Source organism: Hipposideros armiger, unplaced genomic scaffold (assembly GCF_001890085.2).
Source record: "Hipposideros armiger isolate ML-2016 unplaced genomic scaffold, ASM189008v1 scaffold_449, whole genome shotgun sequence".
In the NCBI taxonomy this organism is placed as follows: Eukaryota; Metazoa; Chordata; class Mammalia; order Chiroptera; family Hipposideridae; genus Hipposideros; species Hipposideros armiger.
The window spans coordinates 911,177-937,984 of record NW_017731799.1 but is presented as its reverse complement, the minus strand read 5'-3'; the positions used below and the strand labels follow the sequence as shown (position 1 = coordinate 937,984).

Below are 26,808 nucleotides of genomic sequence, written 5' to 3'. Positions count from 1 at the left end.
ATGAAGGTTGTAAATAAATTATTTCACGTAATATGAAAGTAGAAAACAATGAATATTTCTAAATTAATCATTATGTGATTTCAAACATGGTTATGACACTAAATAAATACCTGAAGTACAAATTTGGTTGTTTTATCTCAATCTCCAAGCCCTTAAATATTTAGTCAAGTTGGCTAAAAAAAACCAAAACAAACCAAAACAAAGAAACAAACAAACAAAAAAAGTCTTTGAAAGGATGGAAGATGGCTTAAATTTGAACTTGCATGGTATATCTCAGGCCCATACCTCTTCTTGATCTGTAGTCCTAAAGACTCAACAACCTCCCTGAAATATACACGACAAAGAATGTCTCATTACTTCATACCCTTTAAGGTGAACACAGAAAATAATAAGTGTCCCTTGACAAGGGTGTGGAGAAATTTGAACCCTTGTACACTATTGGTGGGTATGTAAAATGGTGCAGCCACTATGGAAAACAGTATGATGGCTCCTCAAAATACTAAAAATAGAATTACCATATGGCCCAGCAATTTCACTTCTGAGTATATACTCAAAAGAACTGAATCTTGAAGAGATATTTGTACACCCACGTTCATAGCATTATTTACAATAGCCAAAAAGTAGAAGCAAACCAAGTGTCCATCGACAGATAAACGGATAAATAAAATTTGGTATATACACACAATGGAATATTATTTAGCCTTAAGAAGAAGGAAAATTCTGACAATTGCTACAACATGGATGAACCTTGAGGACATTATGCTAAGTGAAATAAGTCGGTCGCAACAGTAAAAATACTTAGATGAGGTATCTAGAGTAGTCAAATTCATAGAGACAGAAAGTAGCATGGTGTTTGCTGAGCCTGGGGGACGGAGAACGCAGAGTTATTGTTTAACGAGCGTGGAGTTTCTGTTTTGCAAGATGTAAAGAGTTCTGGAGTCTGGATGCACAACATGAATGAGCTTAATACTACAGAAGTATATATCTAAAAATAATTAAGATGACAAATTTTATGAGTATTTTACCACAATTTTAAAAAAGAATGTCTCATGTACACCTTCAACCCCATATTTTCAGAACTCTGTTATGTGCCTGTCCTCCCCAACTCTGTGAATGACATATTCATTTCCTCAGTTGTTCGAGCCAGAAACATGGGAATTATCCTACTAATCACTTCCTTATTCCTCATTCACATGAAAAATCTACATGTTCTGCATAGCTGACATTGAGAATATACTGCATCTTGAGCCCGTCCACTTCTCTCCAATGTTACTATCACCATTTAAGTTCAAACCAGTATCTGGTCAATTACAGTTTTTCTACCCAACTTCTCTGCTTTTCTTGTCATCTCCCAACCACCCTGCATGGTTAGGCCCTTACGCGGCTTTCAAAGCACTTAGAATAAAATCAAATTTCCTTGCCAAATGCAAGGCTCTTCACTATCTGTGGCTTGCCAACACTAACTTCATCTCTTTCTACTCTTCTCCTAACTCACCCTAGCCTCCAGCCACACTGGTTCAAGTTCTTCAAATGTGCCAAGTACTTCTCACCCCAAGACTTTTGTATATGCCATCCTTTTTGCCTGTACTCTTTTCCCCACTCTAATCCCCATACTATGCCCCTTCTCATACTCAGTTTAATGTCTTCTTCTAAGAGAGCCTTTCTCTATCCAGCCAATCTAAAGTAGGTTCATTCCTCCTACCTGTTACTCTTTCTCATGTGTTACTGTTCTCTTTCCTTCATTTCTAATTATATTTGTTTACATGTTTATTGTTTGTTTCTTCCAGTAGACTATAAGCTCTGTGGGGGACAAGGGTCTCAATACAGGGCACAAATAAATTAAAAAATAATAATATCAGATAGTTAAAGGTGCTATGAAAATAGTAAAGCAGGGTAAGAAGACTGGGGTGCTATTTAGATAGGACAGACAAGGAAGGCCTCTGGGAAGTGACATTGGAGGCTACATCCAGGTCATTTTACAGTTCAAACATGTTCAATATCTCATTTGACTTTATTTATGGTTATTGTGCAACCATGTTTCAAACCATCCCTGATGTCCTCCTGGAAGCCTTCTGATCCTTCTCTCTCCATATCTTATCTATTCTCCATTCTCCTAATATGCTAATATTAATCATGTTACCGGTCCTATCACTTCTTGTCTGGAAAATTATATCAAGCCCCCCCCCCCCTTTTCACAATCTACTGCTGGTTCCTCTTTGCTTTCTGAATTAAGCCCAGAGTTTTCATCTTAGACTGTCCAACAGTCTACAATATGACTTCAACCTACCTTTCCAACTGAAGCTCACACTTTGTCCATCACAGGCAAATAGGCTGCATCTTGTTACCCCATATACTGTTTTCCAGAATCTACGCTTTTTGGCTCACGTGTCTTCACCACACATACCCTTCCCCATTGTACACTAACCCAAGCCTCAAGTCCAATTTCAAAATAACCTTCTCCATGAAAACTTTCCAGATCTCTCAAATCAGAAGTCATCACTTTTTTCTTTAACTCCCTGAAGCATGTTTTTACTTTTATTATATATTTATTACATTCTGTCTTATGCCATAATTACTTGTATTCTTTTTCCAGTCCCTTTTCAGATCATAAGATTCTTGAGGATACAGACTATCTGCATCACCAAGAGGAACCTTGTTAGTCAAGTATTAGTTTGTGAATCAAAGCATGGTCCTTGGACCAGTAGCTCTAGCACCACCTGGGAGCTTCTTAGAAATGCAGAATCCTGGGCCCTACACCTTAGACCCAGAGATTCAGGATCTGAATTGTAACAAGATCCCTAGGTGAGTCCTAGGTACTTGATCAAGCTCACAGTGGCCTCTCTTTTAATACTTGACTGGTTGGATTGAGTAGGAAAGCAAAGTATCAAAAACAAAACATAATTTACATAATTCCTTCAAAGATAATTGAGAGTGAATAATGCTTCACTCTATAAAATGATATTAAAGCTATATAGACAGCAGAAGGTTAAGTATATCAACCTTCTGAGTGAGGAAAACAAATTTTGCCTTGGCCTTCTAAAAATAACTGAGAAGATTTTGTAGTTTTATGAAACCTGTCTATTCATAAGTGGGAAGCCAGCAGGGGACATGCCTACTATTGCCAATAATATAATTCTCCTCCTTTAATGAGTGAATATATTTACATCAACGTTTTAAAGAGTCTTCTGTCACATCCAGTAGACTTATAATACAGATGTGCTACAGATGTACAATTTATCCAAAGCTGATGAAGCAATAACAGTACTTTATCTGTTCTGGAACAAAGCTTTTGATTTTTTTCCTACGTGATAGATAAATCATAGTAAGGCAATAGGCTTGATCTGATACACACTCAACTGCTGCGAAGTAGGCGCTTCATTTAGTTAGGGATGGGAAGTGGAAATAGGGCAAGGGCTTCTTTAAGGGCACCATGCTGGCCACTAGAGGGCATTAACATATGAATAAAATTATCCACTTCCGTAATTCAAACAAAAGGTATCTTGTATGTGAATCAAAAGGGAAACTGCTCCAATCTTCCACTCCACTTAATAAATGGACAGGGAGCTAACAACTTCGGTGGCACGGAATGATACCTCACCTCCTTTGTCTTTTAACACGATAGATACTTAGCCGAATAAGCTTGAGCCCCAGCATACTGTAGGACTCGGGGTGACATACGACATTGCCTTCAGGCTGCTCGATTTCCATTATTCAGATGTCTACCACCTTCCACTATTTCCTTCCCCCTCAGAACCACCCCAGCAACAAAGAAAGCCTGCAACTCCTATCTTCTTGTCCAAACGGTTCTCAGAAGTTCAAATGGATAATATTTCTGCTGCCAAAGAGTCCTTCAGGGAGCAGGAGAGAGAAAAGTGAGTCGGGAGGACTAGAGAAAACACTGTTGGCCCTGAGGAGAATCGGTGGGGAGTGAGGATGGTCAGTCTCAGGCTGCCTCACTACCTTAGTGGTTGTCCCACCACAAGAGGAGCATCCCAGGTGGTCCCACTTCCTTCATCACCTAAGCTTAGAAGGGCGAGGTCATCCTTCTCCTCACCAGGTCCCTCTAATCTTTGCACAGGCTCCTAGGTTTAATTACCAGGCAGTCTGCCCTGAGGCAGCCAGGTGTTAGCTGGCAGCAGAAGGACAGCCTCCCCCCGCCACTCAGCCTCACAGCCTTGGGATGTTATTACCCTCAAAGCCAGCTCCTCAGAAGTTCTGTTGCCACGACTGATACGAAAAGTTTTACCACAGAGTTTTCATACACAGTTCTCCTTCCTCAGAAAGCACCATTTGTTTGAGTATCTGTAAATAACTCCTGCAGAAGACACAATTTTTTGCTCTGATGTTTTGGTGCTATGGAATTTATTATGATCACAGAACCAGGAAATAGCTGAATGTGAAAACAGGAACATCTCAAATCACCTCTCGACTCTAAGGAAAGAAAGCCTTTTAGATTAAAAGCAAAGTAATCGCTTTGTTTAGTGTTCTCTCTCAATTAGAAGCTGTACTCCAAGGACAATGTCGGCACACATGTTTTTCAAATACCAAATTAAAAACAAAACAAAACAAAAAACAGTGTTTCCAAGTTCTAAACATTTAAAAGCACCCTTTTAAAAAAAAGACAGAAACAACTTAAGAATGCAAGTTTTTTTTTCCCCTGCCAATGTGTCAAAAAGCAAAGAGAAATAGAAAGGGGTGAGGAGAGCATACAGCTGGCCCTTGCGATCTGCTTTCTCAAAGAGCTCTGCCCGAAGGTTTTCAGACACCACATCAACAGTCATGCCTTCCCTCCCGGGCCCTGCCAGCCAGGGTCAGAGCCAAAGCCAGAGGCAGTGGCAACAGTGGCACGTACATTAAAACAGCAGCGACAGGGAGAGCGGCTTAGACCCTCTCCCCACCGCCACCACCACACAACCAGAAATGAACAACAAGCACACCTTTCTAGGAATTTGTTAGTGGTTGTGATCACGTGTCCTTCTTGCACTGAGGTTTTTCTGGACCAGATATTACGTAGCCAGATGTGGCTGAGAGGCCCCTGGGATTCACCACTGAAAAAGGCTTTATAAGTAAAATATCTGTTAGGTATCTGTTCTTTTAGTGCCGGCGCATTTGAAAAGTTCAGCCAATGGCTAGGGAAATGTTTGGGACACTCGGAATCCCCTCTATGCCAACAGAGCTCATCTCACACATGAAATTTTCAGTTCCTGAGTTGAGAAGACAGATTAAATAGCCAGCATCATGTTTATCTTCATTAAGGAGCGAACACGCTCTCAAACAAAATCCAACAGGACGGAGATTACTGTTCACGCTAATGGAAAGTGATCAAAAGCCCAAGATGCTTTGGTTAGCTTACTGTGAAGCCTGTTCCTGCTTTAGTTTCTATACGAAGTACATCAAAAGAATACAGATATCACTGGAGACGGGAAATGTTTAAAGTCTCGAGTACTAGTGAGAAACTACTTGAAACTATAGAGGGTGGGGGAACTAAACAGTAAAGTCGACCTTCTCCCTTCAACACAACGCATAACAATCTATAAATAGTTTAGCCTATCTGTTTAAATATACACACCTCCCCCTAACCCAGAAATGATAGAGGCTTCTAATCATCTTGCGATTTCACAGGACGCTGACTTACAAACCAATCTAATAAACCGTGGTGATTTTATGGGCATGTACGTGGGCCCGAACTGATCAGGAATGCCAAGTATCTTCCACGCCCAGGGAGGCCCTCTGCCTTGATCGGTTTGAAGGAGGCGTAAGGCAAGAAGAAAAAGGTAAAGCATATGCTGAGCAAAGCATAGCAGCTGAATGTGAAAAATAAGCTGGAAGCTCTATGTGTGATCAACACGGAGAATGGGGAGCTCACAGACAGAAAGAGCAGCTTTTGCTGCTCAGGTGCCAGCTAGGGTAAGCAGAAGGGCCTACCCAATAAGGGCAGAGTCAGAAGGGCCAAGGGCATTGGAGGGAGAGGGTCAGTGACATCGAAGGTCTCCCACACTATCATACTTCCTGCACCTCTGGCCAGAGCTACCTGCTTCCTAGCCCCACAAGGACAGCAGAGAAGAAAGGCAGGATGTCAGGAGTTCTCTTCTTCCTGGTGGCATCTCTCCAGCTCCAGCCTGTAGGCAAGGAGAAGAGACCTGGGGCTGCTCGCTGCGATACCTTAGAGACGAGTTGCTATGTGTGAGCTGCACACAACGTCAGCTTCTCTCATCAGATTGTCTTCTGCCACTAGAGATCGACACCTATGACAAGTGACATGGCTAGCCCCAGAAAGTCAAAATGGGAATGTGATACATGCTTCCTATCTCCCACCAAACAGCACTCTTCCTCCTTTCTCTCCAATCAAAACTGACTTTCCTGTCAGACCAAAAAGACTGAGAAAGCGGTGTGCAGTGAAGCTCAGAAAAATTGTTACCTTGCAAAAATTTGACCAACCAGCAAAACATTACCACTCATTTCCCAGAGTCGTGAGGCAGTTGTGTGTGAGAGCCAGGCAAGCCAGCAGGAGAGAGACAGCCCTCATGGCGTAGATGGAGAGGCCCCTCTTCTCAGGGGCTAGACATGGCAACCTAACATTTAATTTTACTTTCTTCCCACATTTAAACCATTTTATCTCCACTAGAGGGCCAGGATGGAGATGAAATTTCAGCCTTGATGATTTTGCTGCTGGTTTAAGATTTGATCCTAAACCTTGGGGAGGGAGAGGCAGAGGAAGGAAAGGATAGGCGCAAAGGTTGGGGTCAAGACAATAGTGTTACTCAAAGGCAGCTTATCTTGGTCTCAGGCTATCCCTCCATTCTACCTGAGTAGACTCAACTCACAGAATGACAGTTATGAAAATCAGCTCAAAAAACACAGACCATAGGACACCATCAATAGCCAACGGAGCTCAAAGATTCACTTATCTCCAACTCCACCCTTTGTTTCTCATGTTCAGTCACTCTGTTTTGATCAACTCTTTCTTTGTAGTGTCCCCCACATCGGTCCCTTTAGAAAGCCCCCAGAGCAGTTTTCCAAGTCTTATCTCCTTATGCCTGCAGTGCCCTCCTAACCAAGGGCCCTCTCTCACAGGCCATGAACACAGTTGTAAAGTTAATCTCACTGAAACACAGCTGGTTACATCATCAACTTGATGAAAAATCCCCAGTGATTATCAACCCCCCAGTTGGGGACCTTTTCCACAATAATGCCCTGTGCACATTTCCATAGTGACAAATGGAGGGCTCAGACCCCTCCCTCTCTACCACTACCCCACCAAACCAGAAATAAACAAGTACCATTTTCTAGGACTTATTAGAGCTGTGATCATGGGTCCTCCTTGTACTCAGGTTTCTTTTGACCAAATATGGCACAGTAAGACGTGGTTGAGAGACCCCACTGTTCGATCTGACACGTGTGGTATGGCCCCAACCTGCTTGTCCAAGGCAATCTTCCACTTTGTCTCTGAACTCTCCCTTCTCCATGCTGTTTCACACACAGAGCTTCCAACTTACTTTTCACACTCAGCTGCTATGCTTTGCTCAGCATGTTTTACTCCTGTCTGGAAGTCCCTCTCCATGCATCTGGAGTGAATGCTGCCTGTCCACCAGGACGCCCGGGTGTGAGGCAGGGGGTGAAAGTCTAAGACAGCGGTTCTCAACCTGTGGGTCACGACCCCTTTGGGGGTCGACCGACCCTTTCACAGGGGTCGCCGAAGACCATCGGAAAACAAAAAGATATTTACATTATGATTCAGAACAGTAGCAAAATGACAGTTCTAGAGTAGCAACGAAAATAATTTGATGGTTGGGGGTCACCACAACATGAGGAACGGTATTAAGGGGTCACGGCATTAGGAAGGTTGAGAACCGCTGGTAAGAGAACCCGATACAGGAAAAAGATTGTGCAATGCAGTCAAATCCACCTAGGTTGGACTCATAGCAGCATCCCGGACAGGTTAACTTCTCTTTAATTAAGTTTCTTAATTTTTAAATAATGATAGTGATCTCTACCTCACGTGGGAGGAACAAGGCTAGAAAGGCAGGCTGGCACTAGAACACACAGAAGTGGGAAGTTAAGCTGCAGACTGTTGGACAGCGATGTGGCCAGGAGAGGGCTGAAGTCTGGAGGACTAGGACTTGAACATGAGCTCCACCACCAACTACACTGGACCTAATCTGTCCATATCTCTATGACTTTTCCATTTACTAAGGCGTATTAACATTAGCTATGTTATTATTTCTTATCAATGTTTTTTTTTATTTTAGTAAATATCTTTGAGCTGTCCCTAAGTTTTCCATGGCTAGGCTTTGGGGCTGTCATGTGCATTACAGCTCTAAACACTATCAGGCCTAAGTGACAACGCATTCCTGTGTTCACTCATTCTTCAACCCTACAAATATTCACTGTGCAGTACTGGGGGCTGGGTGGGAGAAAAACAAAAATGAAAGAGAGGACTGGAAGGATACGAGCTGTATAGAAGGCTGCATGCGATGTCTAAGACATAGCAGGAGACACGTGTACCTCCCAGGACAAAGCTAGGAAGCATTTCATTGTTAGTGCCATTCTCCAGTTTTCTCTCTTCCCCTTTGATCATGAAGGAGGCCTCCAGATGGTAGGATAGAAAGATCAGAACAGCCTGCCTCCCGGAGCTATGCATGCAAGATGGTTGTACTGGAGAGACACAGGATCCAGAGGACACTGGATGAGTGAGAAATAAACTTTTCTTTTGTTAAGCCCACTGAGCATTCGGAGTTGACGCTGCCTATAGCATAAGCCCATCCTATCCTGACTAACACAATAGTTTTCATTTTCTCAAATGTCACTGGTAATGGATCATGTGTACTAATGCCTTATGGTAGTGCGCATATTTACTGCCCTTTATTTCTTTTAACTTTGTTAACGTTAAGGGTACTCACGCTTTGCCCCTTCATAGGCTAGAGCCTCTTGAATATAGTGACTTTGGCTTACACTCTTAGGGCTCTCTTCTTCACCCTCCAACTCACATCCCCCTATCTCCCATTTCCTCCCAAATTTAAGAGTAAGCGTTGCACACAGCAACTGTTAAACTCATAACTGATGATTTAATATTTTCCCATTAGGAAATAATCCCCCAAATATAATGACAATTAATTATTTCTTTTTATTAACCAATATCACCTTGCGGACAAGGATAATTAAGAATTAAGTGCAATCGCTACAATAAGCATTTAGGGGTTCCTCTGTGAATGAAACTCCAGTCACGGCCTCAGGATTCAATGTCAGCCATGAGTAATGGCTGGCTTGGTGATCACTTCTTACTCACTTATTTATGTTGATCCCAATGCCTGTAGCCCCATTTAGTGATAGAGGTCTGGGATTCTAGGAGTCTCATTCATTCATTTGTTTATTTGTACAATCATTCTCCGAGAGTTCAGTTCGCAGAGAATAACAATTATGGAATCAGACTAGCTGGAGACCAAAGGCCAGCCATTTAATTTTATGCCCCAGTTTCCTTACCTAAAAAAGGACAGTTAAAAGTGTATTTTGTAAGGCTGTTGTGAAAACTGTACAAGTTAATATGTGTAAGATAACTTCCAGAGTTATTTTAAGTACAGGTGACCCTTGAACAAAATACGTTTGAACTGCAGCGGTCCACTTATACACAGATTTTTTTTTCAATAAATACTGTAAATGTATTTTCTCTTCCTTATGACTTGCTTAATAACATTTTCTTTTCTCTAACTTACTTTATTGTAAGGATATAATACATAATACATATACCATACAAAATATGTGTTAATGGACTGTTTATGTTATTCGTAAGGCTTCTGATCAATAGTAGGCTATTAGTAGTTAAGTTTTGGGGGAATCAAAAGTTATACACGAATTTTCGACTGTGTGGGAGGGTTGGCGCCCCTAACCCCATATCGTTCAGGGGTCAACTGCACTAAGATACAGCAGTACCTGGGTTGTAGTTAAGTACCTAGAATGCTAACATTATTATTAAGTGAGCACCTACTATATGGCAGATATTAGAGAAACAAGGATGAATAAGAGGCTGTCGAGTTCCCATGGAGTTTACAATCTAGTAAGAGTGATAAATATATAAACAAATGAGTGAATTGAAGTGTTACAGAGCCATAGCCTGAAAGAAAGAGAAAATACACAAATTCACACACACAGCAGATGCAGATGTGCATGCACACACACACACACATGGGCAACTACTGGCAACTGGTGAGTTACAAACAAGAAAGTGCTTCTTCTCCTTGGAAGAAAGGAAGCCAGGAAAGGCTTAGAGAACGTCAAAGCCTAACTGAGTCTTACGATATGAATAGGCGCTTGCCAGGCAAGACGGCACCAAGATGTCCAGGCAAGAAAGGAGTGTAAGAAGAGGCATCAAACAACACTTATTCATTTATTCATCCAATAAACATTTATCAAATGCCTCTTATGTGTTTGGCACAGTTTTATGTACCAGGATATAGCAGTAAATGATGCTGATGTTTTTGCTTTCACTGAGCTAACATTCTAACAGAGGAGACTCACGACAAACCACTAAACAAATAGATAAAGCAAAGATCTATGAAGGAGACACAGTGGGGTGTGATGGGGGGTAGTTTGCCCAACCAATGTGTAGAGATTGAGAGATGTCAGCAGAGCTGGAGGGAAACACCATTCCCCCACCCCACACCCCCATTTTCTACACAGAGGACTTTCCCTAAGTTTTCCTGGCCTCTTACTCCATCCACGTTTCCTTCCCAAGGCTGTGGAGTGAGTTACCCAGCCGGGAGCTAAAGCCAGCGGGGCGGTCATGCCTCCCCTTGGGTCATGTTAACTACACTGGGTACAGTGAATGTACCATTAGGTAGAGTTGGAATTTTGAGCACTGGCTTGGGGATGGTGGAAGTGGGGGTGGATTTTGCTTTTTTTCCCCTTTCGTCTTCAAACAGACAGTGACCCGCTTGCAGATTCAAAATTTTCCTGCAAGTGAACTGTTAAAAGGCCCAGAGTGGGGAAGAGGGAGGTGGAAAGACCGTTTTTGGCTCTCAACCCGACATATAATTTCTAACTCAGTTAACTGTTATCAGTCGAAAACGGTGCAGTTTGGCCTCCATCTGCCTTATTATGCTTGTCTTATTTCTCAGTTGGCTGAGAACTTGGGAAGGGAAGAGAACTCTTAAGATAAAAGTTTTTATACAATAAAAGCCTTCCCTCCCCCTACAGACACCTCACAACTAAATTAGGAACCACTATCCTAATCTATCAAACCTGTCACCTTAATGAAAAACCTTCAAATCTCTTACTTAATAGCTTCAAAGACACTGCTAGGTGTTTGACTGAAAAGTCTGGCCCAAATAGTACAATAAGGCAAATTCAATAGAAGTAGCAAATACTGGGGGATGGGGTGGGAAAAAGAATGATTTCAGTGCCAGCGTAAAAGTCTAGGGTACACAGTTCATGGTCGGTAGCCACAAAGAGGAAGATGAGGAAATGTGAGGTCTTCTGATATTCTTACCTTGTGATTTGATATCTACACATTTTTAAAAAAAACATGCTAGAAAAAGAATTTCTTGAATTTATCTTTTCTCCAAAGAATTTCAACGCATTTTTCAATATATTTACACATGTGCTTTCCAACTTCCTTATAAGACAGGATGGGACTAAAATGTTATCATGAAGAAAATATTGATGGCATGGTTACTATCTACAGGGTTCAGTCTCAGCAGTAGAGAAATTTAAAAAAGAAAAAAAAAAAAGATGAAGAATGAGATAGATGGTTCCTGACCTTGCAGGCCTTACCCTCTACCTAGAAAGACAGCTCAGGCCCCCAAGGCATTATGTATCAGAAAAGGAAATCCGAGACAAGTGTCAAATAGATGGCAGACTTTTAGAGATGCTTCAGTTCAGGGGGGGAAAGCACCTGTTGAAATCAAGAGTGATTAAAATGGTTTGTTTCATGGAGGATTTTATAGATGAGAAAACATCAGAAAAATGGTAAAACCCCAACTACATTCATGGGAGCAACTGCACTTAGAAACTGCACCTCTGGTAGAAGCTTCTAGAAGATATGCGATGCGTGTTGTATTTCTTTGTGCAGCAGCCCTGCTGTGCCTGGCATTGCACTCTACACTGGAAGGTGTCTCCTGGATACGTGTAGCACATTTAATGGGTACTCTATTCCCCTAGATCTCACACTGCTCCATTTCACGGCCCACATTCCAGCCAGGAGTGGCTGACCGCACTGTACAGGAAATGCTCTACCCACCGTGCCATTCTCACAGAGCTGCTTCGCCACAGGGATGATGAAAAGCACAGACTCTCCACCTACTTTGCTTTGCTGAGGCAGGGGGTTTCTGCCAGCTCAGCTGGCACACTCAGGGGCCTGCAGAATTTTACTACTGACAATGTCTTCTCCCTCATCAAATCCCAAGCTCGATGTGGACAGGAGGCCAGTGTTAATAGCAGGGACAGACAGTAACAATTACAAAGTCTACATAGTCTACAGGAGGGGAAAGGCAGGCCAGAATAAGGGGGGAAAGAAAGGGGGCATCAGGGCTGGGCTCGTCCTGACCAGGATACACTGGCTGCCGCAGTCATTACATTTTTTTCTGGCTGCGCGGACATGTTGCTATGGAACCAATACATGCCATTACTACTTAGCCTCTAGCAAATAAAATCTCAGCGCTGGCAAGAGCATTTCCCTAGATTTCCCTTAAAGGGACACCATCGATGGTGAGCACGTAGCAGCAGCATTGTTTCAGGGTCCAGCACCACTGCCTGCCATGAAACGGAGCCCAGTGACTCGTGTTTTATAAGGTGTCTAATATGTATGTGGCACGCAGACCTACATGGTACAAACCCAAAGTGTGGGGACCAGCCTCGGAGCTGCTTTTAAGTAAGAAACTCATGGCTTCGGTTTATGTTTAGTTCCCCGCCCCCACACATACACACACCAACTGTTAGACACAAATGGCTTGTCATAATTTGGGTAATGATTTGATGCCTCCTGACTGTCAACTTCAAACGGCTTATGAGTATGATCGTGGCAGGAAACCAAAGTATCCACAAGAGGTCAGGCATCAGTTCAGGTGGTCTTATGTCATCCCTAGACTATCTCTTGCCTTAGACTCCCCTCTACCAGTTTATCCTTAACTGAAAGGAGAGGACAAAGCAGGCATGAGATCTGGCACTGCCCCACTTTCATAAGGCCCTTAGTTGCCCTCTGTTTTAGTCTTACTGACCTCTTGATTCCACAGAGACCCTTAGCTTCCCCAGAGAGCAGCAGATCTCAACGTCCCAAGTCACACTGTGCCGTGCTCTTCGGATACACCTTTTGGACTTTTCTCGGAGGAGAGGAGGAAATGAAAACCCCCAAGTTCACACTTGTAATGAATGCACATTTATGCATACTGAGTATCCGGGGACAGAAGAGATCAATATTAGAGTAATAAGCAGGCGATCCCTCAGTGAAGGGGCAATCTATGTTCTCAGTGCCAGTCAGGGCACTAGCAGAAAGCTGACTGTCTCCGTACCCTGATAAGGAGACATATCGCGTTCCTTAAAAATGACTCTGGTTGTGGCAGAAGAAAAACCCCCATTTGTTAAGATAAGGTGATTCAGTTGAAAAGTAGGATAAAATAATGGTCACAGACTCTCAGTACTACATTTAACCCAATCCCTAGGAGCGATGAAATGTTTTGGACATAAGTGCACTTAGCATATCAGCCTAAATGAACACAATCAGCACACACATCCTCGCAAGAACCACAGGCAGGTCCACCTCTGGGGTTCCCGTGGAGAACTCACACTTCTGTCACACCCCACAACTGAATTCTCGTGGAAAAAAACGTCTAACATTTTTTTCTTTGAATGAAGAAAAATGCCCTCCAAAAGTCTATACAGCAGGCCAAATTCAGACAGCCCTCTGAGACACTGCTGTTAAGCATAGCTCTGCAGGTGCAGACTGCCCCGAGTGGGGGCGTGCGGGTGTGCAGCTGGCCGGGCACCCCTGCAGGTGCACTGTGGCCTCTGGCTGCAACACAGATGGACCACCGGGTCTCGGCACGTGATGCGGCATTGCAAATGCAGTGGTTTGGGAAGGGCGCAAAGGAAAATCTGCCTTCTCAGATGAGTCCGTAATAGAAGTGCTCTGGGTACGCCACTCCACCCACCGCTCCTGGTGGTAGCCAAGTATGATTCCTCGAAAGTGAAACATCTGAACAGTGTCACTCCTACACTTGCCTCAGAGGGATGTTATCATGAGTTTATTGGTATTACGTCAAGTCCATCCCCCTATAACTCTGTATCATCAGAAAGAATTGGGGTTCAAAAGACAGTTGTGTGGGGGCGGGGCGACGGAGGGGTGGGGAGACCATGCAGCTGGGAGTCAAATGCCTCTCACATAATGCTAGTTCTTCTGCTGTCGAAGAAGTCCCCAGACCGGGGATGTGAAGCCCTCTAGGCCTCTCACCTGCCCGTCTGTACACAGGGGTTTTGCCAGATGAGCTCTCAGTTCCCATCTAGTGTTCACATCCTGTTACCCCGTCATGGCATTCATGAAATAGTTCAATAGAAAATGTGAACAAAACAAATGGTTTCCCCTTGCCCATGGCTGTGTTTCTGTATAACTGAAAAAAAAAAAATTCCTCTGTCATCCTCTCCACAAGCTAGACGAGGTAACAGCAGCAATGGTAACAACTCATAAGAGGCAACACATGTGAACAGAAAAAAGGGCAGAAAAATACAAGAGGGAAACCTCCCCCTTTGAAGGGAGGAGATGTGATGAGTAGAAAGAACATTTTGGCTCCAAGTGGGACAAAACTTCTAGAATGTGTCCTATCAAGCACTTTTTCTTAGGGCATCCCAGTCATTGGATAAAATTTTGATGTGGGTAAAAATATATAAAAGAGTCAAAGAATCACTCACCCTATGAAAACAGCAGATTGGTTTCTCTGTACCCAGAAAACGAACTAATTAATTTCTTTGGAAAACTGGAAGAGAAAAAAGAGTTCAACGTTAAGTCTGTTCTGTAAGTCAGCACAGGTATACAGGCCTGGAGACTACAAGAAATCCTAGCACCTGGTGCTTTGGCTCTCATGAGGCACACTCTAAATGTCTGAAGAATGGAGGGCGTACAGTGGTGTGGCTGACTACATGAATTGTTTAAAAAAGAGCTTTGAACAATCATATGCATAACTCCGTTATCACGAGATATGTGAGCCTTATGACAAAGGAATGCATATTGTGGTTGGTGCCTGGGAAATCATTTTTTAGGTGGATCTTTTAAAATGTCACGTCTGCATCGCCATCGTAGGGCTAACTGAAGATGTCTCAATCAGTAACCAGGGTAGCCCATTAGGCACTTGCCCTTTCTCAAATGTACACCCACAACTCCATTCAACCCCAGTGAAGTCAATGACCCCACGGAGACCCGTAATTGGGCTCGGATGGAAACACTGACTTGGCATAGAGGCGCTGGGGGCCACTTATCAGGCCAACTTAGTAATCCCGTGAGGAAGCCACCGTGTCTGAGATAAAGCGTGGGAAAGAACCGAGATGATGTGAATGTTGGAAGTGGAAGCCTGAAAGACAAAGGGAGATAAGGGAGTGACAGCAACAGACTGTGTAATCAACATCACATAAGGAACTACGCTCAAGATCCAAGTTTTAAAAAATTTCCAGAGACTGTTTTAAAGACACCTTTGCAGGTTTAGGAGGGGATGTGAGGCCGAGATGGGCAATTTTCACAGGATCCCAGAGCATTTGGGATTAAGTCTATGAGCTAGCTATAAGATGGCCACTGCTTTTCCTCCTTTTCCCTAAAAGGAAGACAGCGCTCTGCCCACTAGGGCCGTATGGAGAGGCTCCTCCTCAGGACGTCCACTGGCAACAGATTCCTAGACTCAGTTTCTCAGATGCTGAACGCCAGGTCTCACGTCCCAGAGAGCAGTCACATGCTACCCTGTCAGGAGAACAGGGCTACTGCGCTGATGAGACTCTGCCTCTTGAGAAGTTTCTACTCTAATTGAAAACACTACAAGGAAACAATGCAAACTGAAATATGGTACATGCTAGTACCATCTCTGAGCACCTTCTTTTTAAAGCAACACTTTATAATCCACTCACATACATTAACCTTTTCATCCTAATGGCAGACAAGATGTCTACAGTAAGAATTATAAAGACCACAAAACTGATTTCAGAGTCAGACCTGAATATGAATATGAAACCTCGCAGAATGTGAATCTCAGCTCAGTCACATACCAGCTGTGTGATTCAAGTTACATAAACTCTCTGAACCTTCTCTTCATTTGCATAATGGCAATAATAATATCCACTTCACATAATGTTTCCAAGTTCTTATCGTGCAATGCTTGGCACGTAGAAGAGACTTCATAAAAAGAAAAAGCTTTAATGCCATGTGGCACAACATGTGTACATATTTGTAACACTCGAAAAGGAAGACACAGGAGAGGTTTTTATAATTTCATAATTGATCAAAATGTCAGTACTTGTACTGTATGCTCTTTTGCCCAACCTCCCAAAATTAGATGAGACAAATGAGAACAAAATTAAACTGTTTTCTGTGAACAATTAGATAACGTAGATAAGGGGAAAAAACTAAAATAATGCAAATCAGAAAAATCCCACTAATATTCACTATGAAGATTTTGGCTTATATGGTTCCAGGCTTTTTCCTATGCTCAAGCCCACAGAACACATTATACATATACTTAAATAAGTGAAATTATATATGTGCATACAATTTACTCATAACATACTATGATAGTATTCATGTTGCTTTGTAGTCTGATAACATTTTACTTGTTACATTGTAAAACTCTTGATATCAACACATCAATCTCCATCATAATTTAAGACTGCAAGTGTACTGCATTGAAAAAAGGAACCACTAAATATATACCTGTTGAATTTACAGAATCTACCAAAGTATCCCACATTTATGAGAAATGACTACACGTGAGGTAATGTGTGGTTTTTTTCTTCTACATGTCCATCAAGATTGAGAAAGGCTGGTTGTATAAAAGAAAGGTTAACATTAAAGATTGTTTTTGGTTTGAATGGGAGTAGCTTAGAAGAATACGCATACAAACTAGCACTTATACACAGGGAATAACAATATTCAATGAGTTTCCAATGTATTGAAAGGAGACAAAATTTTAAAGACTAGGGCTCATGATGGATAGAGATGCCTATTTCAGGTATGAAATCCCAAGACTGAAGTTAAAGAAGTGTCCCAGTTTTCAGTCCAATAATGGTGGATTTACGTAATGACACCGAGAAAGGTAAACTGAAAACTAAACTCTTGCATTACCCTAAAAATTAGAATCACATTATATTAACTTCAAAACCTAAAAATAACCCCCAAAAAACAGAATTTACTGTTTAGAAGATATATCAATAGTTGGAATGTTTGTGCCATCTCGAAATTTCTAATCAAATGTCATTCTCAAAGAGGATGGTTGGTTTGGTTTGGTATAACATGTGTGATACAGTTTGCTTCAGTTGCATGAGACATCCTTCTCCTCGACTGAGAAAATTATGCCATACCCATAAATGTGGCTGACGAGCAACATTTCAGGAAAATACCACTTCCGAGGGGCGGCTGTGGGAGGGACTGTATCCTCACAATCAGCAAAGAGTGTGGAGCTAATCTCTCCTCCAGTTATGAATGTAACTAACCCTTGCTAAGTATTGCCAACGCCGCTCCTACAAGCAGGCAGGAGGTAGAGGGCTGGCAGGCAGCAGCAGAGAAAGAAAGACAGGACATACTGTGGCAGCAGAGAAATGCCAAACCAGGCACCAGCCAGAAAATCCAGGAGAGATCAAAACTGGAGAAACAAAGTGGAGAAATAAAGGCTTTGATTTATGAAACCAGAATCCACAATGAACAGAACAGGTGATAACCTCTTTGCATGCCACCTCCCAAAAAAAGTTCCCTAAAACTTCGTCCCTTGTCTAGCTTATGCAACATTTAGAGGAAGTGACAGTTTGGGGTGGGGGTCATGCTCTTAGAAGACTTCTGTTCCATGTGAAATAGAATCGACATTAGATAAGAACACAGATCTTAAATTTTAGCATCGGATGGAATCAGAGAAAGCATCTCTTCAACAACTCACACTAGGGACCCCATGCGGAGTGTGGACTGAGCTACTCTTTTTTTTGAGCTACTCTTAATGGATCTCCTTGCTGGTGCAATTCAGGAGCCAGTGTGATGTTCCCATACCTAACAGTGAACTCCTTATAGGAAGAGTTTTGGCTTTGTTCATTTCTTGAGGTCACTGCTTTCTCCATGAGAGAGAACCAGATGATCAAGCTGTGTTGTGTGCTATATAATATCTCTTTTACTCAGTCAAAGCCAAATGATATACATTCTTCAATTTGCTTTCACAGAGACCTTCGTGTCCTTTGATGGTGTACACAGGATGGCCCAGCACACATTCTGCATAGCAGACCTAGCCATCGAAAATTGTGGTTCAGAGTCTAACATCCTCATCCAATTGTGCATCTCTGATAAATATGACCTACCCAGGATAACTGTGCTGACACTATATATTTTCCACTTACAATATATTTCCAAATTGCAGACTTTAAAAAAAATTTTGTCTTGCCATTGTATGAGTATAGTGTCATCCTGAGTAAGTAACGGATTTCTTAATATTAACTACTACCATCTACCGAGTGGCTAATTTGTGGTAAGTTTTTATCTATTATCTCTAATCCTCACAAAACCTCTGCAAAAAATAGGTTCCATTAGCTCCATTATACAGATGAGGAAAACAAGTCTCAAGACAAGTAACCCATTCAAGGTCACATACCCAGTAAGTGTCAAAGCTAGAATTCAAAGCTAGGTCTATCTGGGTTTCACGGCCAAACAGAAAAGCGATGAGAATCCTGGCAACATGCATGTGGGTTTTATATGAAAGCCACAATACATAGCATTCTGTCAAACACAAACAACAAGCACTTCTGTCTCTCAATAAGATCTTTCTTTTTCAGGTTATTTTTTCAGGACCAGGAGGCAAGGATGCTAGAACAAAAGTTATCCAGGGCTTTTGGTGGTAAACTGTGCTTTAGCCATCCAACAGGTGCCAGACATACGTTCTTCAGGCAGAATGGCAGGATCAAAGTGCTGACAGTTGCAGCGACACAAAATGTAGCCTTGGCAAGTCAGTCTAACAATTACTTTGCATCATTCTGATTATGAGCCACAAGCATGCAATCAACAGCGCAGGGACAATCTTAAATTATCTCCATCAGCATTTTTCTTTAGTTATCAAAGCGTGGCAGATGAAGCACGCTCTCATCTGACCTAAACGCAATGTTAATGACCCAGACATAAAGAAAGTGTGGGAACAATAATGGCAGAAGAGCACTGGCCTTGCTGCAGGGGCATCAGTCCTAAGAAACGCATTTTATTTCATCAACTTTCCCATTGATGGCCTCAGAATAAATAAATAACATTTATGTGTTTCTTAGCTGATAAATTTATCCAGTCTAACTCAATTTAAAGAGTTAAGTAAGTTTACAGATTCCCCGGACTTAATATTGTATGTTGCACATTTCTCTACAAGGAGCACTTTTCATAATCCATTACAAATTTTTGTGGATGGCATCGCCCCCACCAGATCATGGCCCAGCTCCAAGAACATGGTGTTTATATCATTCGTCTCCGTATTCCTAACACCTAGCCCAGTTCCTGGCACATATAGTAGACATTCAAAATATGCAGAAATGAATTAATTCTCACTGGACCATCAATAAGAAGGCATGCTTCCTGAGTGCATGAAGGACCCCAAGTTGTTCTGAGAAGTCACTCATACCTCGAAGGGCTATATCTGAATTCCAAAACTTGTCTACAAATTGAAATGATGATTGTAAATATTACCATGAAATTCAGTAGAGATCTGTTCTTAGGGAGTAAAAACATACAAATATAAAAATAGGGGAAATTCTGCCCTCATACTGAAATCATTTGCAAAGGGGCTCTCATCAGACTCTGTTTTGAACATTAAAGCCTATAACTTAAGGGGGAAATAGTACTTGGGGAGTGGTTTCCAAGGAAAGTAATGAAAACCACTATAGGTTAGAGTACCAGATCTATAATCTAATTATTAGAGTATAGGAAAAAAAGGTCAGCTTTCCTTCTCAAAAAGCAAAGGAAAAAAGCAACAAAATGTTCAATATAGCGGTACTTTTACAACCAATGACTATCACTTCACTAACAAATTTCAGTTTGGGCAGCAAGATTCTATGAAATGGGACTAAGACTCTATTTTGCCTTCAGATAAATATTATATCTGCAGCAAAATTTGACATCTCCCCAGATTCATCCATTTTTGGGATCCTATTTGGATTGGATAAAATGATTACTGTATCACTCTACAGAAGAAAACATCTTCAGGTAGATGTCACTGGTGGCTTTATGATTTTGTGCGTGTGTGTGTGTGTGTGTGTGTGTGTGTGTGTGTGTGTGTGTGTGTAGGATTTCCAGTGATCTCAAAAGGCATTATATATAATCTTTCAAAGTCAATGTTTAATATTCTTGAATTGCCAAACACACCATATAAACTTCTCAAAGACAGTATCTATATGCTTTAATAATTCTCCTAGCAGTTAGTATGTTTATTGCATGCATTGTCAAAAGGTGGAACAGAAACAGCGGAGTGAAATCAACAAACCAACAGTACCTCCAAATTCCAAAACTGGCAGTCACTGCCTTAGCAGAGCTGCACCTCTGACTTGGAGGGACGGGGAAGAGAAGCAGTATGCTATTTTTAGAGTGAAAGGCAGCAAGTTTTCTGTGCTCTAAACTTCAGGGCCACATCCCTGCAGTACAACTCCTCTCATTGCAGCTAAAGATCAGAGCTACTTTACCAAAGTTCAGTATAAATAGGAACTATCACAGGGGAAAGGGGAGATTAGATACTGTGGCTTTAAAAAAGTGCTGCTTGTGTTAGAAACATTTCAGTCCCATCTGGCAGCAGCACTGTTGATGCAAAAGCTATTGCCCTGATCAAATAACAAGGACTTGAAAGAACACAGGTCTCGACATAAAGTTGGAATTCAGTAAATACTTAAAAGCCATAATATCTTATATCTTTCTGAGCTTTATAGTTTTCTAAGTGCTCAAGTATAGTGTGAATAGTCAGCAGTCAACATCACTATATTCTACATATGGTTTTAAAAATAGTATCTCTTAAATGTCTAGAACAGCCAGGGTTCTGGCAAATATTTTCAGTAAAGGTCCAGAGAACAAATATTTTAGGCGTTTTTACTTAGCACTGCCATTGTAGCACACAAGCAGCCATGACAATACAAATGAGCATGGCTGTGTGCCAATAAAACTTCATTTACAAAAACTGGTGGGGGTGGGATAGGGCCCCTGGGCCAGTTTGCCAACCCTTGGTCTAGAATATCATTATACAGTTGACCCTTGAACAACATGAATTTGAACTGCATGGGTCTACCTATACATGGATTTTGTTTTCAATAAATACATATGGTACTATAAATGTATTTTCCTTGTGACTTTCTTACTAACATTTTCTTTTCTCTAGCTTATTTTATTGTAAGAAGAGACTATATAATACATATAACATACAAAATATGTGTTAATCAACTATGTTATAAGTAAGGTTTACAGTCAACTTCGTAGTTAAGTTTTTGAGGAGTCAAAAGCTATACTCAGATTTTCAACTGTGCTGGGAGTCAGCGCCGCTAACCCCCAACTTGTTCAAAGGTCTACTATACTGGGAAATTATAAGACAGAATCTCTGTTTCCTCCTTTTCCCCAAAAGAGACTATATTTTTACTTAGTGAAAAGTTATATGACAATATCACACAGTACCCAAAAGCCATGAATAGCTCATTTCTGCAGCATCCATCCACCACTGAACTTTTTTTACGATAAGCAGCAAAGGCAAATCTTTCAATGTCAGGTGGAGTTTTTCAGAGTGTCAAGTCCCTGTACATTCATCTCTGTATTACATATGTGCAAAGGCTGCCCCACAGAACCCCAGAGAAGTGCTCAATAGCTGCTTTAAGTAGTGCATTATCTAGACAAGCAAGAAGACTCCCGTACAACAACAAACATAACACCTAATTAAAAACATGCAAAGGTTCCAAAGAACATATACAAATGGCCAAGGGAAAAAAATGCTCAGCACCACTAATCATTAGGGGAATGCAAACCCAAACCATAATGAGATACCACTTCACACCCCTTAGGATGGTTACGATAAACAACAACAACAATAAAACAAAGAAAGAAAGAAAAATCAGAAAATAACATGTGATGGCCAGGATGTGGAGAAAACGCAACCCTCGTACATTACTGGTAGGAATGTAAAATGGTACAGCTGCTGTGGAAAACAGAATGGCAGTTCCTCAAAAAATTAAAACTAGAAATATCATAAGGTCCAGCAATCCCATTTCTGGGTATATACCTAAAAGAATTGAAAGCGGGGACTTGAACAGATATTTGTACACCCATGTTCATAGCAGCATTCTTCACCAAAACCAAAAGATGGAAACAACCCAGGTGTCAATAAACAAAGTGTGGTATATACATACATGCAATACTATTTAGCCATAAAAAGGAAGAAAGTTCTGTCACATGCTACATGTGGATGAACCTTGAGGACATTATGCTAAGTGAAATAAGCCAGTCACAAAAGGATAAATATTGTATGATTCCACTTATATGAGGTATCTGGAGTAGCCAGAGTCACAGAGACAGAATTGTGCTTGCCAGAGGCTAAGGAGATGGAGGAATGAGGAATTATTGTTTAATAGGTATGAAGATTCAGTTTGGAAGATGAAAATCGTTCTGGAGATGGATGGCGGTGACAGCTGCACAACAATGTGAATATACTTAATGTCAGTGAACTGTATACACTTAAAAATGGTAACTTTTATGTTACATATATTTTACCACAATTTAAAAAAAAGACAGATACGTGCGTGATCATTTGGCCCTCTAACAGAGCTTTTCAGGTGATCTGTTTGGACCAGGATGTCCTGAAGAGGTCCAAGTCAGTCATGCTTGAGGGCTGGTTTACGGGAAGCAGCTAAGGAATTGCAACCTGGCTTGAGGGTCTTAGGAAATCAGCTAAAATTTGAGAGCCTCCACATCGAGGAATCTTTCATACTAACAGAGACTCAAAGGCCTCGTATGATTCAGAGTGAACTCTGCACCTAAGATCTGTGATATGGCCAGAATGCCTGCCACAGTCTTCCCTAAGTGCTACAACCTCAGAGACTCTGTTTGACAGTGGATCAGGAGTGAAGCCAATGACAGGTAGGAATTGCAGTTAAGAAAGTTACCATTCCTGATGAGGGCATAGGAAAGAGCAAAGCAACTCTATCTAGGATGATAGCGAAAACTCACAACCTCCAGTTATGGGTAAGAGAAGTCTGTTTTTCTCCCCAACCCTGCTCTCCTTGGTCACACATGTGTGACCACTTTCAGTTGACTCTCTTGCAAGGCATGTTCCTCTGAGTCTAATTCTGCATAACACTTAATACCGTATACCATGGACAAGAGATGACCTTGTATTTGCATAGCACTATTCCATGGATTACTCAAGTATCACTTTACAAAAGTCAAGCTACTATAGGGCTACATTACCTACTCCAAGCAGAATGTTGCTGAGTCATGGTTTCTCAACTGAAGGAAAATGATGCCATTTCTTCCCACATTCTTGATAACCAATAGGAAGATAACCTCCAATCCAACCCAACCATACAGAGGAGGAAAGGCTTACAGCTACCCTGTTTACATGTGGCATTGATGACCACCCTCAGGTGATGACAGATCTTACCCTGCGAAACAAGGCAGAAGGCTGGATGATTCAGTCCCAACTCAGTTATCCAGAATGGCCATTATCGGGTCCCAAATATCCCAGTTAACTGCAACAATTTCTGGCTCTCAGCGTTTTAACCAATATGTAGTAAAATGCAATTTTTGTTCAAGGACAAACGTCTCATTGTAATCTTTTTTGTTGTTGTTTTAATTTTTTTCAGAGACTTGAAAGCATTAAAGGAAAATATGCATATGAAAAAAATGCTAAAGGAAAAAAATAAACTCAGGGTGAGGACATATAACACTTTTTTTAGATAGCTAAAGCCAGTGGTGTGCAGGGAAATGCTTAATAACCAGCTGGAGGGGGGAGAGGAGCTCTGATGTGTAGCATTTGCGGTTTTCTGCAGTGTAAACATTCCCACCATGGCCGATTTCAAGCTAGCAACATGGTGCCAACTTGTTCTCCAAATTCCTGAAAATTTAACAATTGGCTCATAAGAGCCAGTGCGAGCTGGCTCTAATATACCACTGGCGGAAGCCCATTTTCCCTCATCCCACCAAGATCAATAAACCCACTTTCATATTTAAAATAAACCCCAGAAGCTAAAGTCCTTCATTAATTTCAGGCCTCTTCTTAGCTACTACAAGATATCTCTTCACACTTCCATGTCTCTCTTTCTAGTCTCCTCATCTGGAATAAACCTAGTTTACAGTTAAGACAGGCGGATTGTAACGGTGGCACTAAATTTTCTATTTTGATTTGGCTCTCTGGTATAATTTAAATGAACAAGTGTAACTTAGCTTGGGACTTTTTGAATGCTTTCTTTTCTTTCTTCGCTTCCTTTCATGATTCTACTTCCTATACATTTACTATGCAGTTTCAATGGTTCTATTTACCTCGGCCACACAGGCCCTGTAGCTTGGGAAAAGTTTTGCATCTATTGGGTTGTCGGAAAAGTCATGACACAGTTTTTCTATGTTTTTCGTTGCAAAAATGCACCATGACTTTTCCGACAACCCAATATATGCGATCCACTCCTGCCTCAAATTTAAATCTACATAACATATGATAACCAGTTTAACTGCTTCCCCCACCCCAAGGGAAAAAGCCGAACTCAACAGAAAACTCCATTTCAGGCCAAAGCAATTTACATCCTGGTTAGAAAATATAAAACTTGAGCTCAAACAAAGACTCCACATAGTAGTTTGCAGAGTTTCCAGCCGACTGTGCCTAGCCGACTCTTCTCTTACTTTAATAAAGCTTCCTCCTGTATTTCTACCTGCCTTGTGAATTCTTTCACAACCCACGAGCAAGCAGCCACAACACTGGAGTCCAATCTTACACAAGAAGCTTTCTCCGAGTGCTCTCAGATCGCACTAGCCTTTATTCTTTTTTTTTTAAGCTGAGCCATCCTGCCATCTGTTGGCAGCTCAGTGGCTGCTCAGCTCGGGCCGGGAATCAAACCGCTGTTGCTCAGAGCTCAAACTCTTGAGCGAGCTCCTAAACAACTGAGCCACTCAGCCGGCCTTCATTCTGAATTTTTACAGCACTTATATAGTACTGTACCCTCACTGGGTTCTAGAAGGTTGGGTTCCATGAGGACAGGAAAAGCTCTCACAGAGCTAAGCACAGCACAGTTTTACCTGGACTGAGCTGAATGCAACCTGCTGACTTGCCTGGCTGGGCTACTTCTGCCCAGTCAGTGCCTGTGAACTAGGCTCCTCTGCTAGGACCAGGGGAGCAACTGATGCACTACGCAGCTTGTACAAGGGAGCTCAGTACTGTGCATGCCGGGCTTCCACAGAGTGGAGGTAGGAAGGGAGGGAGGGAACGAACACTTGTTGAGCATAAAATGTCTGCAAGCCCCAGTGCCCAGATCTTGGTTTCTAATACCATTCCCCAATGAAAGAAAGCAAGGCTTTTTGGAGAAACAGCCGATGCTAAGATTGGGGCAGGGAATAGTCAAGATGAGCGTGAAGGAAATGCTCAACAAAACAAAACACAATGACGGAGGGCACATCAAAGGGAAACAGGAGACACTATCCCTAATATTCCCAATAAACAGGCGCCAATGGCCAAAACTGGAACAATCTGAGCAACCAAATAAGTAACAGTACTGAATTAAAACCTACAGTAGAAAATAAATATTTATGAGTTCATACTGATATAAATGCCTGACTAAATGGGGGAGAAATCTGTGCAGAATTCTGAATAATTCATGTAGACATACCACCCTCAAGGAGGTGGAACATCGCTCCGCACTCCTTCAGTGTGGGACCCCTCCAAAGAGTGCAGTATGGAGGTGAGGGGGCACGTGTGTGAAAGGAGTAAACTTACAGTGGAGAAGCCTGACAAACTCCACCTCAGCCAGATAATCAAGGTCAACATCGATAGTGGTAAGTCACACTGATAGTATGTATCTTTGATATACATGATGGCATTTTATCAATTTTGAGAAGTAGTTATCAGTCATTTTGTAGCATGTCCCGCAATGGGGTTTTTTGAATCATAACAAAAACATAGGAAAAACCCCAATGGAGGGACATTCCACAAAATAACTGATCAGTAGTCCTCTGAATTGTCAAGGTCATCGAAAACAAGTCTGAGAAATCATCACATTCTTAGAGGAGCTCAAGGGGACATGACGACCAACATGTAATGTGGTATCCTGGGACAGAAAAAGGACATCAGGTAGAAACTAAGGAAATCTGAGTAAAGTAGAAACTTTGGTTAACAGTAATAATAATAAAATTCTGCCAGGTACTCTAATAAGTGACGTACATATATACTTTGCTTAATCCCCACAATGCTGAAAAATGGTTTCCTTCTCATTTTATAAATGAAGACAATAAAATAGAGCTATTTAGCCCAAGATAACAGAGTTAGTAATTGGCGGAATTCAAGTTGAAACTATGCTGAACTATTCTAAGAGCTTTAGAAGTTTTAACTCATTAAGTCTGACAACAACCCAATGAAGGGAGTAGCATTATTATTATTATTGGGTTGTTGCAAA

General features: G+C 41.7%; 1 protein-coding gene across 9 annotated transcripts in view; it reads right to left on the bottom strand.

The window, feature by feature from the left end:
• ATXN1 (ataxin 1) overlaps window positions 1–26,808 on the bottom strand; it is a 428,550-nt gene that overhangs the window by 199,007 nt on the left and 202,735 nt on the right. For 8 of the 9 annotated variants that reach the window (XM_019665723.1, XM_019665726.1, XM_019665725.1 and 5 more), the window contains one exon: window positions 14,893–14,957. The exons of the other annotated variant lie outside the window; for it this stretch is intronic. The gene's annotated coding sequence lies outside the window, so the exon portion shown is untranslated. The remainder of the gene's footprint in view (window positions 1–14,892; window positions 14,958–26,808) is intronic. 9 annotated transcript variants of the gene reach the window in all.